This window comes from Nannospalax galili, unplaced genomic scaffold, assembly GCF_000622305.1.
Source record: "Nannospalax galili isolate Female #2095 unplaced genomic scaffold, S.galili_v1.0 scaffold127, whole genome shotgun sequence".
Taxonomy (NCBI): Eukaryota; Metazoa; Chordata; class Mammalia; order Rodentia; family Spalacidae; genus Nannospalax; species Nannospalax galili.
Window position 1 is genome coordinate 5,939,623 of NW_008360326.1, and position 19,377 is coordinate 5,958,999.

Sequence of the window (19,377 nt, forward strand, 5' to 3'; positions counted from 1 at the left end):
ATCTATCTATCTATCTATCTATCTATCTATCTATCTATCTATCATCTATCTATCTATCTATCAATCAATCTATCTATCTATCATCTATCTATCTATCTATCAATCAATCTATCTATCTATCATCTATCTATCTATCTATCAATCAATCTATCTATCTATCATCTATCTATCTATCTATCAATCAATCTATCTATCTATCATCTATCTATCTATCTATCAATCAATCTATCTATCTATCATCTATCTATCTATCTATCAATCAATCTATCTATCTATCATCTATCTATCTATCTATCAATCAATCTATCTATCTATCATCTATCTATCAATCATCTATCTATCATCTATCTATCTATCATCATCTATCTATCTATTGAGTGAGATGGAGGCAGATAGGGAGGAGAAAGAGGAGAGGGAGAGAGAAAGAGAGGTGGAGAGAAGACCTATGGTAAGATATTAAGATCTATTTTATCATTCCCAAGCCTCCACTACATTGTTTTGTGTATTTTTTTATAGTGCATTTTCATATGTTCAAGGCAAGAGCCTTAAAATTATTTAAAATTTTAAAAAATTTATTTTTTATGTATATGAGTGTTTTACCTGTATGTATGTAAATGCACCAATGCCCTGCAATGCCTGTAGAAGCCAGAAGAGGGCATTGGTCTTCTGGAACTGGAGTTACTGATGGTTGTTAGCTACTACGTGGGTGCTGGCAACTGAACCCAGGTCCTCTGAGAGAGCAGCCAGTGCTCTTAACCATTGAGCCATCTCTTTAGCACCCCCTCTCCTTAAAATTATTTTTGAGGGGATCAGTTAAACAGAGATACAGGGCAAAACATGTCAAGAGAAATGGGATAAACTTAGAGAGCTTGCTAGAGGGGCTCAAAACTCCCTTTTGATTTAAAAGATTTTGGTGCCTAGGGAATTTCCCCACTTCTTGGGAGGGAGCAATGCCAACTTAACATACAGGAATCCCAGGACACTTGAAAGTTCAGTCAGAGAAATTTGTTCTTTTCCATGTCTAAAAAGAATCTGGCACCTAAGAGCTGTGTTTCTGGGATTGATGTGATAGATTCCTGGAGTTGAGAATGACTTTAGCCAGCATGGTAATTGGATCGAATTGCAAAATTCTCAGCGTAGTTCATTGACATGAAATTGATGAGAGAGAGAGAGAGAGAGAGAGAGAGAGAGAGAGAGAGAGAGAAGCCCATATCAATTTCCTCAAACCATGGCTACCTTGGTTCCCTTGAATGTAACCCAGATATGAAATGCTTACATTGTTTAACAGGTTTTCCTTTTATTGTGATTTCTAACAAAGTCTATTTCCTTTTAAAATTTAAATAAATACCGACTTTTTATTGTTGTTGATGAATAACTTGTGATGCAGATTTCTCCCATTTTTGAGTCTTAACTTGCTAGTATACTGCCTGGCCTAAGGAGAATTGATTTCAGGAAGTCAGTTCTGAAAGGCTTCCACCTCGCTGTGATAGTGTAATAGTCAATGAGGACATTAGAATAAGCATCATGGGCATCAATAGTGGTTTTTAATAGTTATTAGAGTTATTGAGTTTTCCACTTTATAATACTCTGTGATTAATGCTGGAGTGAGAAGAAAGATTCTGGTAACATGCATTTTTTTAAATGCTTTAAGAAGGCATATTGAACCAGATATGGTGGTGCATGTTTGTAATTCTAGTGCACAGAAGGCAGGAGAATCATGAGTTCTAGGCCAGTCTGGGCTATATAGTCAGACTCTGTCTCAAAAACCAAGAGAAAAAGCAAAAAAGACATATTGAGCTGGGAATGTAGTTTAGTTGGCAGAGTGCTTGCCTAGCATGCATAAGGCCCTGGCTTCCATCCACAGCACTGCACAAGCCAGACATGGTGAACACCTCTAATCCTAGCACTTGAGAGGTAGATGCAGGATGATCAAGAGTTCAAGGTCAGGGCTTGGAGAGATGGCTTAGCAGTTAAGAGAACCTGGGTTCTGTTCCCAGCACCCACAATGGACAGCTTAGAAATGATTGTAGCTCCAGCTCCAGGGGATCTGATGCCCTCTTCTGGCCTCTGTAGGCACCTGCATGCAAATGGTGCACATACACATAAAAAAAATCTAAAAAAAAAAAAAAGGTCAATGCCATCCTTGCCTGTATAAAGATTTAAGAAGGCCAGTCTGGGATACATGAGCCCTTGTATGCTGAGGTTGAGGTGTAACACAATGGTAGAACACAGAGCACTTGTCTAGTGTGTGTGAGACTTTAGGTGGAGGATGGAAGGGAGACGGTGTACTGGATTTGGTATCAAAGATTTTGGTATTAGATCTAGCCCTGATTTCTCTGAGTGGAGTTGCCTTGGTCTATTAATTGATACATGTATGTCTGGTACAAGGATCAAATCAGGGTAGTTAAGATTCCTACCTCCTTAAACATTAAGAAAAAAATTTTGATTACCATGCAGTGATTGCATAGAAGCCTGAGATGAAGTGGGTGTTTTAGGCCAGTTCCCTGATACTTCAGATGCATGGCTAGCTTGAGGGCTGTCGGAGGCAGGTGTCAGGAGGTAAAGGCCTCTCTCTTGCTTTGTCAGGTCTTTTCTCAGTCTCTCTGGGCTTCACTTCCCTTATTTTTAAACTTTCTATTTTTTTTCATTGTGTGTGTGTGTGTGTGTGTGTGTGTGTGTGTGTGTGTGTGTGTATGTGTGCCCATGTGGAGTTCAGAGTGGCAGCCCCTGCTTTCCAGTTTGTTTTAAACAGGGTATGTTTTAGCTCACCATTGTATACTAGCTCCCCCCAAGCTTCTGGGGAATTCTCCAGCCCCCACCTCCCATCTTGCTGCAGGAATATTGGAATTACATGTGCTTGCTACTGTGCCCAGCTTTACGTAGGTTCCGGGGATTTGAACTTTGGTTCTCATGCTCATGTGGCAAGCACTTTACCCACAGAGCTATCTCCCTAGTTCCATAGCTGTGTTTTTAAGCTATGCTCTAAATCCAAGTGCAAAGACTCTTCAGGCGCTCTGTAAGTAATGAAGCATTTACGGTCTGTCTGAAGGCTTATGCTGTCTTAGGTGCCCCAAATTACCTGTACTTGTTTCATATACTGGATTTTTTTCCTTTCCTTTTATTCTTTTCCTTTTTTTATTTTGAGCGTAGGAGGGGATGAACCCAGGGCCTCTGGCATGCTGGCAAGGGCTCTGTCCCTCAGCTACTGATCAAGTTTATGTTCTGGGATTTTGAGAGCCTCCATTTGAAATGTGTTTCGTGGCTCAGGAAGTTTGGACCCATTAGAATCTGTGACCTCCACATTACCTTCCCCTCTGACAGTCTCGGCTTGCATAGCCACAGTTACAATGTTCTCTGAAAAGGTGTTATAAAACCTCTTTCTTTTGTTTCATGTTCTGGTATTAAAAGTCAGCACAAATTTCAGTCAGGTCGAGAGACCAGCTTTGAGGATAATTTGGATCTTCAAAGAACACTCCTCTGGCTCCTTGAAAAAGTTGTGTTAAAGCAATTAAATGTTATTTGAAGGAAAGAAAAAGCGCAGGCTGACTACTGAGTAACAGGAATAGCATTAACAAAACAAAACAATCCTTACCCTGGGATCAAAGCCAGAGAGGCAGAGAGCATGTACAGGGGATAAGGGGAGAAGAAAAGGAAGGGAGGTGGTGATGGCCTCACTCATTTAAAGACTTGGGTGTGCAATTTGGGGATAGTGGTCTGAACGCAGAATAGTGGGCAACAGAAATGTGAATGGCCCTGTGAGAACTCACGAAGCAAGAAACACTGGGCTATGCATCTCCGTTCAGACAAGGGGCCAAGTTGAAGAACAAAACAAACAAGTGGACATAATTGTTTGCCATTCAGGGGAGCCACAGACAGCTCAGCATATGGTGTGTGTAGATGCCAGAAAGCAGCGCGAACTCCTTTGGGCTGACTATTCTTGTTCCAGAGACCTGGGAGCCACATGAGGATGGCCTGGCCAGGCAGGAGGTGAAGCACGTCACATTTTTTTCTTTGGATAATATTTTTCAGCTTTATCACCCTAATTGTTCACCAAACTTGGCTCCAAAAGGCTTTTTTTTCTTTCCAAACTCAAATCTGTCCCACAAACAGCAACAGTACATCATTACTGAAGATATTTTGAAAACCAGCTGCAGACTCTAGAAAGAATGCCCTCAAAGGGGATTCTTCTGAATAGCACTGGAAAAAGTACGTGGAGTCCCAGGAGCCAGCTGGGGGAGGTGGTCCTTGGCACTCTTTTATAAGAAATTTATTGAATTTTTGTGAATTTAATACAATATATTTTGATTATATTTGGCTCCCCCAGCTATCTGCACCCCTCTTATTACTTCCTATAATATTTATCAAGGTTTATCGAGTCCAATTTGTGCCCCAAATGTCCTTTGGTGTGGGTCCATCCACTGGAGCCTGGTTAACCTATGTAGCATCACACTCTTAAAGAAAAATCTCTCCCCCTCTCCCATCAGTTATTAGTTGCCAATAGTTCCTCTAGAATTATCTAGAAGATTGGGGCTTCTTCCCCACTTCCTCACTTCTGTGCTGGGATTTGTCTAGCTTGAGCTTGTGTGGGTCTTATGTATGCTGTTAGCATTGCTGTGAGTTCATATGAACTGTTTTTTGTGGGTGTGTGTTAACCTCAGGTACCATTGCTCATGCACCATTCACCCTGATTTTTTTTTTTTTTTTTTTTCCTTTGAGGCAGGGCCTCTTGCTGGCCAGAAATCTCCAAAGGCTGGCTGGCCAGAAAGTCCCACCTGGGGATCTTCCTGACACTGCCTCCCCTGTCCTGAGATAAAAAGTGTATTCCATCATACCTGGCTTTTTACAAGGGTTCTAGGGATCCCACTCAGGTCCTCAGCTTTCACAGAAAGCACTGTACCAACTGAGCTGTCTTCCCAGCCCTGCTTGGTGCTCAGTGTGTGTGTGTGTGTGTGTGTGTGTGTGTGTGTGTGATGGTGCATGTGTGGAGGCCAGAAGATAACCTGCGGAAGTCAGTTCTGTCCTTCTACTGTGCAGGTCCTGGGGGTAGAACTCAGGTCATCAGGCTTGGTGGTAGTCACCTTTACCCACCTCAGAGGGCCTCATTCTGGGCTCTTAGGTCCTGGACTCTTAGGACAAAAGATTGCACTAGGCCACATGGTTAGAAGCAGAAATAGAAACAGACAACTTTTAAGAAAGAAAAAGCACTCCTAAGAGTGGGAGTAGGCTCGTGAGCTGGCGAGTGACAGTAAAAGCCACGGACTATGAGGAGTGTGGCCTTTTATAGGACATTCACGTAACATCTACCTTCTTCACGCTCCTATGCCTTGGGCTTTTCTTATGCATGCTCTGTTTTATTTTTTAAGAAGATTGATTTTTTATGTGAATATATGCATGCCTATGTGAGTTTACGTGGCCATGTGCATGCAGGAGCCTTTGGAAGCTCCTGGAAGTGTTGGATCCCCTGGAACTAAAGTTACAGGCAGTTGTGAGTTACCATGTGAGTACTGGGAACCAAACCCTGGTCTTCTGCAAGAGCAGTAAGCACTCTTAACCACTGAACCATCTCTGTCCCCTCTTTATTTCTTTTTCTTTTCTTTTTAATTTTTAATTTTTTTTTATTTTTTAGAAGTATTTCATTACAGCTTTAACATACTAAATAACAATTTCCAGAGCAAAGATACATCTCTTTCAAAAGTGGCTATGAAATTTTTAGGTTCACCGTTGAATTAATACAGTTATACAATATTGAACTCAGTATAAACCCTGTAAGACATAAAATTGAATGAGTTTTTAACCTTTAAGAAAGATCTCCATTTCATTTTAAAATATACTGTTTCTCACAGAAAGATTCATTGTTTTTGCTAATAACACTTAGCTGTTGGTGCATGTGATTCTAATCTGTACGTATCTGATTATTACTAGTCATGGTCGGTTGCACTCAGATCCTTGGCATCTGTGTATGGCTATAAAGACATCAGGTAGATTTCAATGGTAATGTTTATCACCTCTACTAATTAACATGATGTAAATTTCCATGCTTCCTCCTCAAATATAATTCATTTTTAAAAAATTGTTGATTTTTTTTGTGCATGTATGTCACACAGAAAATCCCAAAACATCTTGCTCATCTATGCACCTACTTCCCAGATGGCACCCTCCCATAGCCCCCCACCCCAAGTAGAGCTCTTATACTCTGTTATCCCTGCTACTGTCCGCTGTGTTGTCGGCACCCCCAGCCATTCCCCACTACTTGTCCATCTGGTGAATTTAGTCAGCCTATCTAGAGATCCTTGTTTTAGGAAGGTCAGCTGTTCCTCATCTAGCAGCAATCAGTTGTCAATGTTCCTTTAGATAAGATTGGGGTCTGCTGTTCATTTTCCCAGTTCTATGCTGGGTTACTCTTTTTTTCTTCTACCTATTGACTTTATATCCATGCTCAGATGCCAAGGAGCTCAGAAAGTAACCAACTGTGACTAGTAATAATCAGATATATAGAGATTAGAAACAAGTGTCAATTGTATTAAAAATGAATTTTTCTGTATGAAACTGTGTATTTTAATAATGAAATGGAGATCATTTTTAAAGTTGAAAACCTCATTTAATTTTATGTCTTATCGGGTTTATACTGAGTACAATATTGTGTAACTGTATTAATTCAACTGTCAACCTAAAAAATTTACAACCGATTTTGAAAGAGATGCATCTTAGCTCTGGAAATTGTTATTGAATATGTCAATGATGTTGTAATGAAATGGTTCTTCTAATTATATGGTTATTAAATAAATAATTAAAAAATTATAGCGCTATAATGTTTGAAGTTAACTTTTGCCCACATTTTAAAAATGCTAATGTCTTCTCTTCTTGTTGTTCTTGTTTTAATATCACAAATTATAATGTTGATTTGATTGTTGGCTCAAAATTTGACTTTAAGTTTTTGAATTACAGATTTTCTTCCCATTCAAAAAATAAATAAATAAATAAATAAAAATTTAAGAACATCAAGAAAAAATGTTTTAAGGCTTGTGAGAGGGTTCTATGGGTAAGAGCTTCACACACAGGCCTGATGGACTGAGTTGAATCCCCAGAACACATATTAAAAACCACAAAAGCTGGACGCAGCAGCATGCACCTACATCCCAGCATTCTTACTGCAAAGGGCAGAGCCAGGAGCATCCTGGAAACTCGTGGGACAGCTATCCTGGAGTCCACAGTGAGGCAGAAATAAGAAGAGAGACCTTGCCTCAAAATGTGGTGGCACATGCCTTTAATCCCAGCACCTGGGAGGTAGAGGCAGACAGATCTCTGTGAAATTGAGGCCAGCTTGATCTCCACAGTGAGTTCCAGGCCAACTGAGGCTACAGGGAGACCCTGTCTCAAGACGGAAAAAAAAAGTGGAAGGAAAACCAACTCCCCAGTGTTGTCCTCTGACCACATGTGTGCTATGGAACACGGGCACTACACCCCCGCACAATAATAGAAAAAAAATTTGAGTATTTTTAGGCTAGAAGGTAACAGACCCTTATGACACTTTCATACGTGCCCTTCTGGCTGACCCTCCTCTTCTGTTCCTTCCCTGCCTTTCCACTTAGACTGTCTGTCTTCAGCACTCTCCTTCCAAGTTACTTGCGTTCTATTACCCTCTCACCTCACTTCCTGAAAACCTCATGGTCCCCTTTTAGTTTTCTGACCTCTGCATACTCTCACACTCACATAAGTACTCCTATAAAAAATTCGGAACTAGGATTTGCAAATGAGCGAGAACATGCGGTATTGGTCTTTCTCAGTGTGGGTTAATATCACTTAATAGAATATTTTCCAGTTCTATCCAAAATGGATATTTTAAATTGTAGGACTTTTCATAACCTTTGCTGAGAACAGGAGATTGGATGTGCCTTCCCTCAGCCTTGGCTCATGGAATCATTTATTTGTACAGCCTCTCTTGGGACTAATGTCCTGTGGAATCCACATTGTAAAGAAAGGTCAAAGAATCTTAGAGATCTTGAAGTCTGTTTCCTCTCGTAGGAAAAGGACTATGGACCTTGGGAGAGAAAATGATTTTCCCAGGTCACACAGATGGTTTTGGCTTATGGTGAATGAGAGGCCAGTGCATCCTGCACACAGAGACAGGTCTTCAGGGATCCCAGCTTGGCTCTTTCTACCACATCATACTGCACTTGTCACTGGGCCTTTCTGTGCCTCTGAGGGAAGCTGCTGGCTGCTTTTCTCTGGAAACATTGGAGTCAGAAAAGAGGTCATGAAGCCAGGCTTTAGAGGGTCTGGAATGCAGGAGCCTAGGTGTTTCTCTTGTTGAACTACAAACACTTCTGTCTTGGTCCTTGCTGCATCGTATCATCTTGTCTCCTGGTGGCAGATGACATTATTCTGCACATAGTTCTTGCTGCCTTTCCTTCCTTTGCCATGGTGGACGAAGTAGACTTTCCCACCCCATTGATGTTGGCCTTGTTTATGGGTTTGGGGGCTGAATGGTGTCTCCATCAAATTCATACGATGAAGTACTTCTGTGGCAGTGGTTGGAGATAGTCTCTAAAGATATAATTAAATGAAAATGAGACCATTAGGGTTGATTCTGATAGAGTATGATTAGTGTCGTCAGAAGAGAAAATTTGGTCACAGACACACACAAAGGAAAGACCCCATGAAGACAGAAGGAAAAGTCTGGAAGCCATCTATAAGGCAAGGGGAGTCTTAGATGAAACCAGACCTGCCAACACCTTGGTTCTGGAGTTGTGAGGAAATATATTTCTACCACTTGGGCAGCCAAGTCTATGTTTTTTTTTTTTTTTTTTTTTTTTGTGGCAGACCTTGTAACTACTATGTCCTATGACTTGTGTTGGCCCAAGGCATATGGATGGGAGTTCCCTACTATGTCAGCTCTGGGCTCAGCCCTTAACAAGCCCTTGTTTCCTCTCATTCTTTTTGTGTTTCTGCTATGCACTGGGCATCTGCTGACTCCAGAAAGACAACCGTGGGGTGTAGGGTGGACTCAACTTGAAGCGTAAAGTACAGGCTCCCCAACCAACCCACAGGCCTACAAGGAAGAGAAATGTGTTCTCGTAATGACCAAATCTATGGGATTGTTTGTATTTTGAGCAATAGGTGATGAATTCATTCTTTTACTTGGTTGTAAATATCTTAAGGGCAAGACCCCCTTGTGTACTATTGTTACCTCTGTCTCCTAAAGGGGTGTCTACTGTGCAGTAGATGCTTGGTAAAGACTTCTAGAATTTAAGAATGAAGACTGATGAGTCCCAGAATGTTTTGAGCAGTTAGATGATATGAGTTTGGAAAAATTTAATTTGGCTGTGATTTGGCAGACAGATCAGTGGATTATCTAGGGAGTAAGTAGGAAGACTTGGGCCAGGGTGTGGGAGAGGATCCAGGTTCTGAGGATGCTGAAGCTTATGACATTTGGAGTCCTTCTACATGTATTGCATGTGTATTTACATAGATATGGAGGCCAGAGGACAGCCTTGGTTTTGTTCATTGGGAGCTGTCCACCTTGTTTTTTGAGCGGGGGTCTCTCAGTGGCCTGGGTGCTAGGACTGCAAATGTGAGCTGCCCAAGGCTTTTTTTTTTTCTTTTTTTAAAAAATATGAGCTCTTGGGACTGCAAATTCTCATGCTTACGTGGCAAGCGCTTTACCAACCGAGCCATCTCTTCAGCTCTGGAGGCTTTCTTTATAGAAGGGAGTCAGTGACTACAAAATTATGATTGTAAAACAAAGGACTAGTTTTTGGAAAAGGCCTATGGGAGTGAGATTTATAGTAAATTTACCTCTGCCAGAGGATATACTAATAGCCACTGTCCGTCTGAAGATGCTTTTTTGTATAGCATTGTGGTGTGTACTTGATATTTATTGGTTTACTTGTTTTAATTAGTGCAGCGTTGACTCCTCTAATAGATGAGTCACAAAACTTCAGAGGCTTAACACATGATGTCTGCTATAGATTGAATCTCCTCCAATCCTTATGTTGCCACCCTAACTCCCAGTACCACAAAATGTGACCTCTTGTGGAAACAGCATGGTTGCAAATGTAACTAATTAAGGTGAGCTTTTTTTTAGGGCAGTCTTTAACTCAAAACGATTGGTGTCCTTATAAGAAGGAGAAATTTAGACACAGACACCCACCTGGGATGAAAGTAATAGATGAGTGATGCTTCTACAAACAGATATACTAAAGACTTCCAGAAACCCCGCAGAGGCTGGCAGAGAGGCGGGCACGGGTCCTTCTGCTCCACCCTCAGAGGGAACCAACTCTGCTGACTTTGATCTGGACTTACAATTTCCAGAACCATGAGCCATTTCCCCTGTTTAGAAGCCACTTAGTTTGTGTACTTTGCTGTGGCAACCCTAGAAAGCCAATGCAACATCTGGAAGCCAGTGCTCATGGTTGGTAGGTAGCTGCTGTCCAAAGGGATTTCAGGAAGCCAGGCCTTTCCCATCTTCTGTCATCTTCAACAGATGGCTCTAAGATGATTGGGCTGGTCTGCAGGAAGACTACGGAGGGGGAAAGAGCACAGAGGTCACAAGTGAATGGGCCACGTGTGGAGGTGGAACACATCACTTTCATGTTCCTTGGCTGGAACTCAATCACATGGGTAACTAAAGCAAAGGATGCTGGGAAATTGTTAGAGCTTGGATCTTAAATACCCCTTGGCTGGAACTCAATCACATGGGTAACTAAAGCAAAGGATGCTGGGAAATTGTTAGAGCTTGGATCTTAAATACCCTTTGTTGAAGATTTGTTCTGCAGAGTGGTGCTACTGGGAAGTAGTGGAATTTTTTTTTTTTTGGTCTTTTTGAGACGGGGTCTCCCTGTAGCCCCAGCTGTCCTGGAACTCACTATGTAGATCAGGCTGGCCTTGAACTCACAGAGATCCACCTGCCTCTGCCTCCCAAGTGCTGGGATTAAAGGCGTGTGCTACCACACCCTGCTGTAGTGGAAATTTTAAGAGGTGGGGCCTGATATGGCAGCTAACAACGGTGTCTAACTCTGGTTCCAGGGGATCTGATGCCCTCTTCCTGGCCTCCGTGGGCATTGCATACATGTGGTGTGCTTACAATAGATTTGCATGCATGTGGTACACATAAAATAAAAATAAATTTTAATGGAGAGGTGGGGCCTGGTGGGAAGACTTCTGGTCATTGTGTGCCCAAGATGAAGAGGAAATAGATTTGGAGATCAGACAGCTAGAGTCCGCCTTATCTCATGACTATGCTGTAGGAGAGGTAGAAAGAGAAAATGAAATAATTTGTTTCATCTCATGCCTGCAGAAAGTGGCAGATACTTTATATCTTCATAAAGGAAAATATTATAAAGCTAACTAGTGTTGTTGAAACAACTCCAGAGAAGTGTGAAACATAAGAAGAAACAGTCCTGTTTTTTTCTCTGTCTCTCAAAGTCAACCTCCGGTGGAGAACCCAGACCCAGTGCTCTGTGGCAGATCCCCGTGTCCTCAAAGGCAGCCCCATTCCACCTGCTAAGGTGGTTTCACCGACTTGAACCAGGTGGGGTTTCATCCTGGTGCTCCAATAAACAACCTCTGGGAATGTGTCTCCTTTAAAAAAAATGCCGTCTCTGTCCTGCAGGTGTCCTGATTGGGAAATTGCACTGATTTCTACACACAGAGAACCTAATGATTCTTTCATTGCTGACCTATGCTTATTGGGTGAGCATTGAGCCTCAGGCAAGTTTAGGAGGTTCGAAAAGCATCCACTAATTATGGCTGAAGTAAGTTGATTATTGGCTAAAGGAACCACTTAGAAAGCGATGGCTATTATTTTTCAACAGTGGAGACTGATTTAATTTTCTTTGCTAAATAAAAAACATGACTTCAACAGTAGCCCTAACTTTGATTTGACAGTGGTCTTTTGACTTCCATGTTTTCCTCCTGATATAGAAAAATGTTGATTCTAATTTGGCTCCTTTTAAACTTAGGGCAATTTAAGGTTTTATTTTCCCATTTAGACAAAGAAATAGATTTGGGTGGATTAGTATCAACCCCTCTGGCTTTGCTAGTGGTGACATTTGGCAACACCCACGTTTGTTTTTTGCTTTTCACTTCTCCCTGGTGTGTCTTATCTCTCAGGAATGCCAACCTTGTTCAAGTGCTATTGCTTTGTTAGAAAATAGGCTTGAATTCTCTTAAGGTGGAACACTTTCCTCCTTTACTTTTCATTCATTCTGCAAACATTTATCAAATGCTTTCTAGTGCCAGGTCTTCAGGATACCAAAGTGAATAGATCATCCCTGCCCTCCAAAGACCCAGTGTCTGGTGGGGGCTGGTCCGATTCTTCCAGAATCTTGTACTGTGCATCGTGAGGAGCCTGGTTATCTTATCCTGTGCTTCAGGGGAGTTTAATGCATTGTGTGAAAAGATAGTCTTAAAGTCCCAAAACAGTCTCCCTAGATCCATGCATAGATCGAATTTCCTTTAGTATAAAAAGCAGTTGAACAGGAAGTGAAGATGCTCTCTCTGGGAAACAGTGTATTATTCAAAGATGATAGGGAATGAATCATTGACTTTTACTTTATTGGATAGCAGCTCCCAATTAAACAAATTATTCAACTATAGCAATGACACATTGGATAGGAATGGCCCCAGAATAGCAATGCAGTCCATCATGTTCGTATATGACAACATCAGACTGTACTGTTGGAAGGTTGGATAGCTCTGGTTCGAATTCTGCTTTCTAACCTCCTTTCCTCCCTTTCTTATTCCTTTATTTTCTACCATCCCACTTTCCTTTCTCCTTTTTCCTCCCTCCCTCCCTCCTTCCCTCCCTCCCTCTCTCCCTCCTTCCCTCCCCTTCTTCCTTCCTTCCTTCCTTCCTCCCTCCCTCCCTCCCTCCTTCCCTCCCCCTTTTCCTTCCTCCCTTCTTTCCTCCCTTCCCTTCCTCATTCCCTTCTTCCTTCCCTGTCTCCCTCCCAATATCCCTCCTTTCTCTGCCCCCTTCCTCCTTTACCCCCATTCCCCTTCCTTCTTTCTTCCCTTTCTTCCTTACTTAATTTAGCATTTATTAGAAACCTGCCATTTGTGAAAGGACCCAGAGGCAGGTTATGAGGATACTGAGGTGAACGGGGCTCACTCAGCCTGTTATAACCTAAAGCCAATATGTCTCTGTCCTAAGGCAGAATTTGGTGAGCACATATCACACCCCTCATCGGCTTTTCAGAAAGCATACTAAAAGCAAGGGATTACTTCATCCTCTTGATTTTATCTCTCCACATTTAAGTTCAAAACAGCTCCTCTAGACAGTATGTTGCTCAAGAACTGGTTTTGGATTGATTTGATAAAATCCATCATTCAACTCCTAGGGAGAATTTCCAACATCCTTTGTTGTATATTGCGGGGATCAGCAAATCATGGCCATCTGGTTTTGTGTGGCCCATGGGCTACGAAAGGATTTTGAACTTTTAAACTATTGGAAAAACAATCAAAAGAAGAGTATTTTTTTTGTGGCAGGAGAAAAATGATATAAAATTCAAATTTCTGTGTCCATAAATAAAGTTTTATTGGAACCCTGCCTTGCTCATTAAGTTACGTATTGTTCATGATTGCTTTTGCTACAGTTGTAATAGAGGCTGTGTTGTCCAGAAATAAAGCTGAAAGTATTTATGGTCTGATCTTTGAGGATGACTTATTAGCTCCTAACATATTATTTTATTTGCTAGTAGAGAAGGTTTGAAAAAACACACCTTAGAGGCTGGAGAGATGGCTCAGCATTTAAGAACACTGTTCTTGCAGAAGACCCGGGTTCAAATCCCAGCACCTACATGGCAGCTAACAACTGTCCGTAACTCCAGTTCCAGGGGATCCAACAGCCTCTCTGTCCTCCGTGGGCATTGCACGACATGGGTGCACTTACCTACATGCAGGCAATACACGCATACACATAAAATAAAAATAATAAATATTAAAAAACCACACCTTAAAAAAAAAACAAAAACCAATGACATAAACATGGGAGGACTACATGGGGAGAGAAAGAGTGGGAAGCCAGAGATGGGGAGTAAGACAGAGAAGCGGGGAAGACACATAGCACATGTGTTCTGTCATACGCAGTCTCTAGATTTAAATAATACATAGATATAAGTACACACATATATGAAATCAGAAGGACTAATTGAGGGGATAAGGGCAACAAATCGGTGGCAGCAAGGAAGAGTAATGGGGAGTAAACATGAACAGAGTACAGTGCCATAGATGTATAGAAAGGTTACAGAGAGAGGCTGGGGAGATGGCTCAGTTGGTACAGGGCTTGCCACGCAAGCATGAAGACCCGAGTTCAACCCCCAGAACCCATGTAAAAACGTTGCCCATGTAATCTCAGTACTGGGGAGGCAGAAACGGGAAGATCCCTGGGGTTCACAGGCCAGTCAACCTAGCCTACTTGGCGAACCAATGAGAGAATTTGTCTCAAAAAATAAGGTGGGCAGCTCCTGAGGAATGACTCTTGTGATTGACCTCTGACCTCCACACATGTGTACACACATTCTCACATACTACTTCCTACAAAATGTTATAATGGAATGCATTATGGTGTACCTTAACTTAAATGATATTAATAAACTAAAATAAATAAAAACCATCATAACACCTGGCACCATGATATCTTTTAGAGAGAGAATTACATTTATTTGGAAGTCACTGAGATATGAATGCACAGATCTCCTCTAGGTTGGGGAGTGTACCTAGATGCTCTCTCTAATTGAAGAGTTTCTCTGTTCCTCCTTGCCAAGGTGGGAAAATGGCCTCAACAGTAAGAGGTTCACAGGGTTGATCCAGCTCTCTGTCACTGTGACCATCAGTTAACCTTTTTGAAGGCTCTTTATTTGTAACATAGGCACAAAAATGAAACTTCCCTCTCAAGTCTGTGTGAGGATAAAATGAATTAATGCTTATAAAACACTTGTCATGAAGCCTGGGCCTTTGCAATGTTCCTTAGGTATGAATTTTGATGATTACAATTATGGTGTTCATGGGATAAAAGAATTAAGTGAAATATGTGTGAAATGCCTAGAACACTGTCTAGCAAAATTCCTTTTATGGCCATGGTAATGGAAGATCCCAGGATGCTCAATGCTTCTCTGACTCAGGTCCATGATCCACTCTGATCAACGGTGTCAGAGACATGCGGACAGACATGCAGCCAGAAGTGATAACAGACTCCTGGAGGGACCAGGCTGTGTGGCCTGTTCATATGAAGGCTGAGTGGTTAAGAATGGGATTTGGGGTCTAGAGAGATGACTCAGTGGGAAAAGTACGTGCTGTACAAGCATGAGGACCTGAGTTTGGATCTCCAGCATCCATGACAGCCTGTGCCTGGAACTCCAGCATTGGTGACTTTCAGGGGCTTGCTGACCCAGCAGCCTAGTCAAAATGGCCAGCTCTAGGTTTGGTGACAGACCCTGTCTCAAAAAATAAGAGTGATAGGGACTGGAGCGATGGCTCAGCAGTTAAGACACTTGCTGCTCTTCTAGAGGACCTGGGTTCAATTCCTAGCACCCACATGATGGGTGGCAACCATCTATAACTCCAGTTCTGGGGCACCTGAGACTGTCTTCTGGCCTCTGTGGGCATTGCGTGCATGTGGTGCACTTACACACATGCAGACGAAACTCATACCCTTGAAAAAATAAAAATAATAAATAAAATATTAAAAAATAAGAGTGACGGTGAAGGTGGCCATAGTTTACCTCTGCCTCTACACAGACAGATATACAATTGCACCTGTACACATATGTGTATACCATACATGACTGCCCATGTGCTCTCTCACACACAAAAGAATGGGATTTTATATAAGCGCTAGCATTGCATGGAACAGGCAGTGGTTAGAAGGGGTTTGTCTCCTCAGAGGTTTGCAAAGGAAGAAATGAGTGGTACAGGTGTGTTGTAAGGTCCAGTACTCAGAAAGAATCCAGTGCTAGTGATGGCTGGTGGAGTGATTTGCTAAGAAGATGAAAAATAATTAGCAAATGGCAAGTACTTTAAGCAGCACAACATAGTCAGGGACACTAAGGAGTGTGTTAGTTAATTAATTTTTCATGATGAGTAGTTTAGAGCTTTACCTTAGCAAAGGTTTTTCTATCAGCTTTTATTTAGAACAAACAGGACTGGATGTCCTATTGGCTGTGTTTGTACTGTGTGTTAAGTTAAATGAGTAAACACAGTTGTGTGTATGAGTAGCTTTTAAGAGGGTAGGTTCTGAATGAATAGTCAGATAGATATCTTGACTCTGTCATTCATTAGTAGTGACCTTGGACATGTCTTTTCACCTGTCTTTGCCTTATTGCCTCATCTGTGCATCAGGAATGATGACCATAATTACTTTGACAGGCAGTCCAACCCACAGTGATCCTCACCTGCTGGTGTTCACAACCTTGTACCGTTCCCTCTGATTTTATGCCAGCATTTTCTGTGTGGCCAATGGAGTGTGGCAGAATGCTGGTGTGTCACTTCCAATACTAGGTTATAGGTACCATGGTTTTACCTTCATTTTCTTTCATCTCTTTGTCAACCTTTCTCAGCTCTCTGGGTCACTTGTTCTGAGAGCATCTGAGCAACCAGATACCACAGAGAAAAGACACTGAGGTCATCTGTAGAGTGACTCTCACGACGAGAAACCAAGCTTCTGAAAACCACAGATGAGGGTCTGAAGAGATGGGTCAGTGGTTGAGAGCACTTCCTGCTCTTCCAGAGGACCAGTGTTCTGTTCCCAGCACCCATGCAGAGCTGCTCACAACTGCCCGAAACTCCAGCTCCATCTTCTGGACTCCACAGGTACTCACATATATGCAACACATACACGTAATATGCATATGCAACACAGACACACACACATTTTTTTAAGTTAAAAAAAAAACCCAACCACAAATGAGATAGCAAGTAGGTCTTCCAGCCCCAGAGGACTGCGGACCTGTTCAGCAGTTTGACTACATCCTGGTGAGAGACTCTAACCTGAGCCACCACGTAAGCCTCACCATGTTCCTGACCCACAGAAACTATGAGCTAATTGAAGTTTGTTTTAAGTTGATCTACTTTGGGGTAATTTTTTATATAGCCTGACAGTATTTTAGTCCCTGTATGGTTGTCTATATTTATAAAGGCATAGGACAATGCTTGCCAGGGCAATCACTGTATCAGTGTTAGTCAAACATGTAAGTTCACACTTAAATACATACACAGCTGAGAGACTGAGGTAAGAGAGAAGCCTTCTGGTTGGTCAGAATCCAGATAGTCAAATCTTGCTTGTTTCACAGCTGGAGACATCTGCTTTATTTAAGGCAATATTGCCTATTTGCCCAACAGTCTGTAATAAGCAGGAGACCCTGATTTATATTTTCCACAGAAGGGAAGAGAGATTGAAATGGTAAGTGCCAAAGAAATTAAAAGTCATTTCGTTTTTTCAATTCATTACTTCTGGAAAAAATTTCAAGCCCAGCTTCATTACTAGGGCTCTGTTTTAGTGCTGATGATAATTGCAAAGGCAGTGTTTTAAATTAGAATGTATAAGACCACATGTAATTAACCTGTAGAGAAGGGCTGAGACTTCATATTAGACTATTAAATCAGTCCCTGCAGAATCACTAATGCTGAGCATTTGGTTTGAAAATACTGTATGGGCAGAGGGGAAGGTGTGGGATGCTAATTACCATCAATGAGAATTTACACACTCTTCAGATGCAGCAAGATTGACAGACTTTTTCTGCTTTTCCTTACTGTACTCAAAGCTGAGAATTCAGATTAGTTCGGACGGAATACTTAAAACAGCATGGAGCTTCAGGTGAGAACTTTCATAGACTCAGCTTGTGTGCACGTTCAGGACCTGGTGGAAGGTCCCTAGAAGAGGACTGGCTGAGTCTTTCCCTCTAACCTTTGTGCTTTGTGTTCCACTGATTTACATAGTGTGTGTGTGTGTGTGTGTGTGTTTCTGGAAATTGAACCTAGGGCCTTGTGCATGTTAGGCAAGCACTCTACCACTGAGCCATGTCTCCGGTCTAAATAGCCATCTTTCAACACCACCTCTGTTATTTTTCTTTTTGAGACAGGGTCTCCTTATGTAACCTAGGCTGGCTTGGGACCTGTCATATATTCATTCTAGGCTGGCCTTGAACTCAGAATCCTTTCTCTGCCTGCCAAGTACTGGAATTGCAGGTATGCACCACCATGCCCAGTGTCTCATCTCTAGTCTTATTTATTTATTTATTTATTATTTTTATTTTTTGTCTATGAATGTATTGCCTGCATGTATGTAAGCTCACCCATGTCATGCAATGCCTGCACGGACCAGAAGAGGGCGCCAGATCCCCTGGGACTAGAGATACAAATAGTTGTCAGCCACCTTGTGGGTGTTGGGAATCAAACCTGGGTCCTCTGTAAAAGCAGTCAGTGCTCTTAATGGCTGAGCCATCTCTCCAGCTCCATCTTCTTTCTTTGGTGTCACTATGAATGTGACGGTGTGTGCACATATGTGTGAGAGTACATGTACATATGTCTATACATACACATGGAGGCCAGAGATCAGCATCAGATGCCCTTCTTTAGAAGCTGTCTAATTTTTTAAGACAAGGTCTCTCACTGAGACCTGGGGATTTCGGTTCCTAGGCTGGCCTGGCTGGCCAGTAAGCCCTAGGAGTCCCCTTGTTTTTATCTCCCCAGCACTGAGATTACAACTGTGTGCCACCACACCAGTCTTAAAAATTTATTTATTATTTTTATTCTATGTGTATGAGTGTATTGCCAGCATGTATGTAAGTGTACCCATGTCATACAATGCCCGCAGAGGTCAGAAGAAGGCACTGGATGTCCTGGAACTAGAATTAGGATGTGGGTACCACCATGTGGGTGCTGGGATTAGAACCCGGATCCTATGAAGAACAGCTAGTGCTTTTAACTGCTGAGTCATCTCTCCAGCCCCGTCACCTAGCTTTTTATACACTAGGGATGGAACTCAGGTTCTCATGCTTGCACAACAAGTACTTTACCAACTGAGCCATCTCCCCAGTCCTCCTGTTCTTATTTCTTCTTGTTTATATCCTACATCATCTTTTAAAAACGTTCATGTTTTTTTTCCACTGAATCATTCAAACAACTAGAAAACACCCATCTACTACCCAACAAATAGAAGAATACCAGAATAATTACTATTGAGGATGAGGGCAGAGAATGCAAGCTGTTTGTCAGAATCCAGCCCCTGCTTCCCTGACAGCAATACCAGCGCAACAAGGCACGTGGCTCCTGATGTTTCCCAGGTTCCTCTGCACTGACCTCTCATCAAGTTCTCTTCTTAGCGACAGGAAGGGAAGTGATGTATGCTATTTCAGGTGTCCCTTAAAATGAATGATTGTT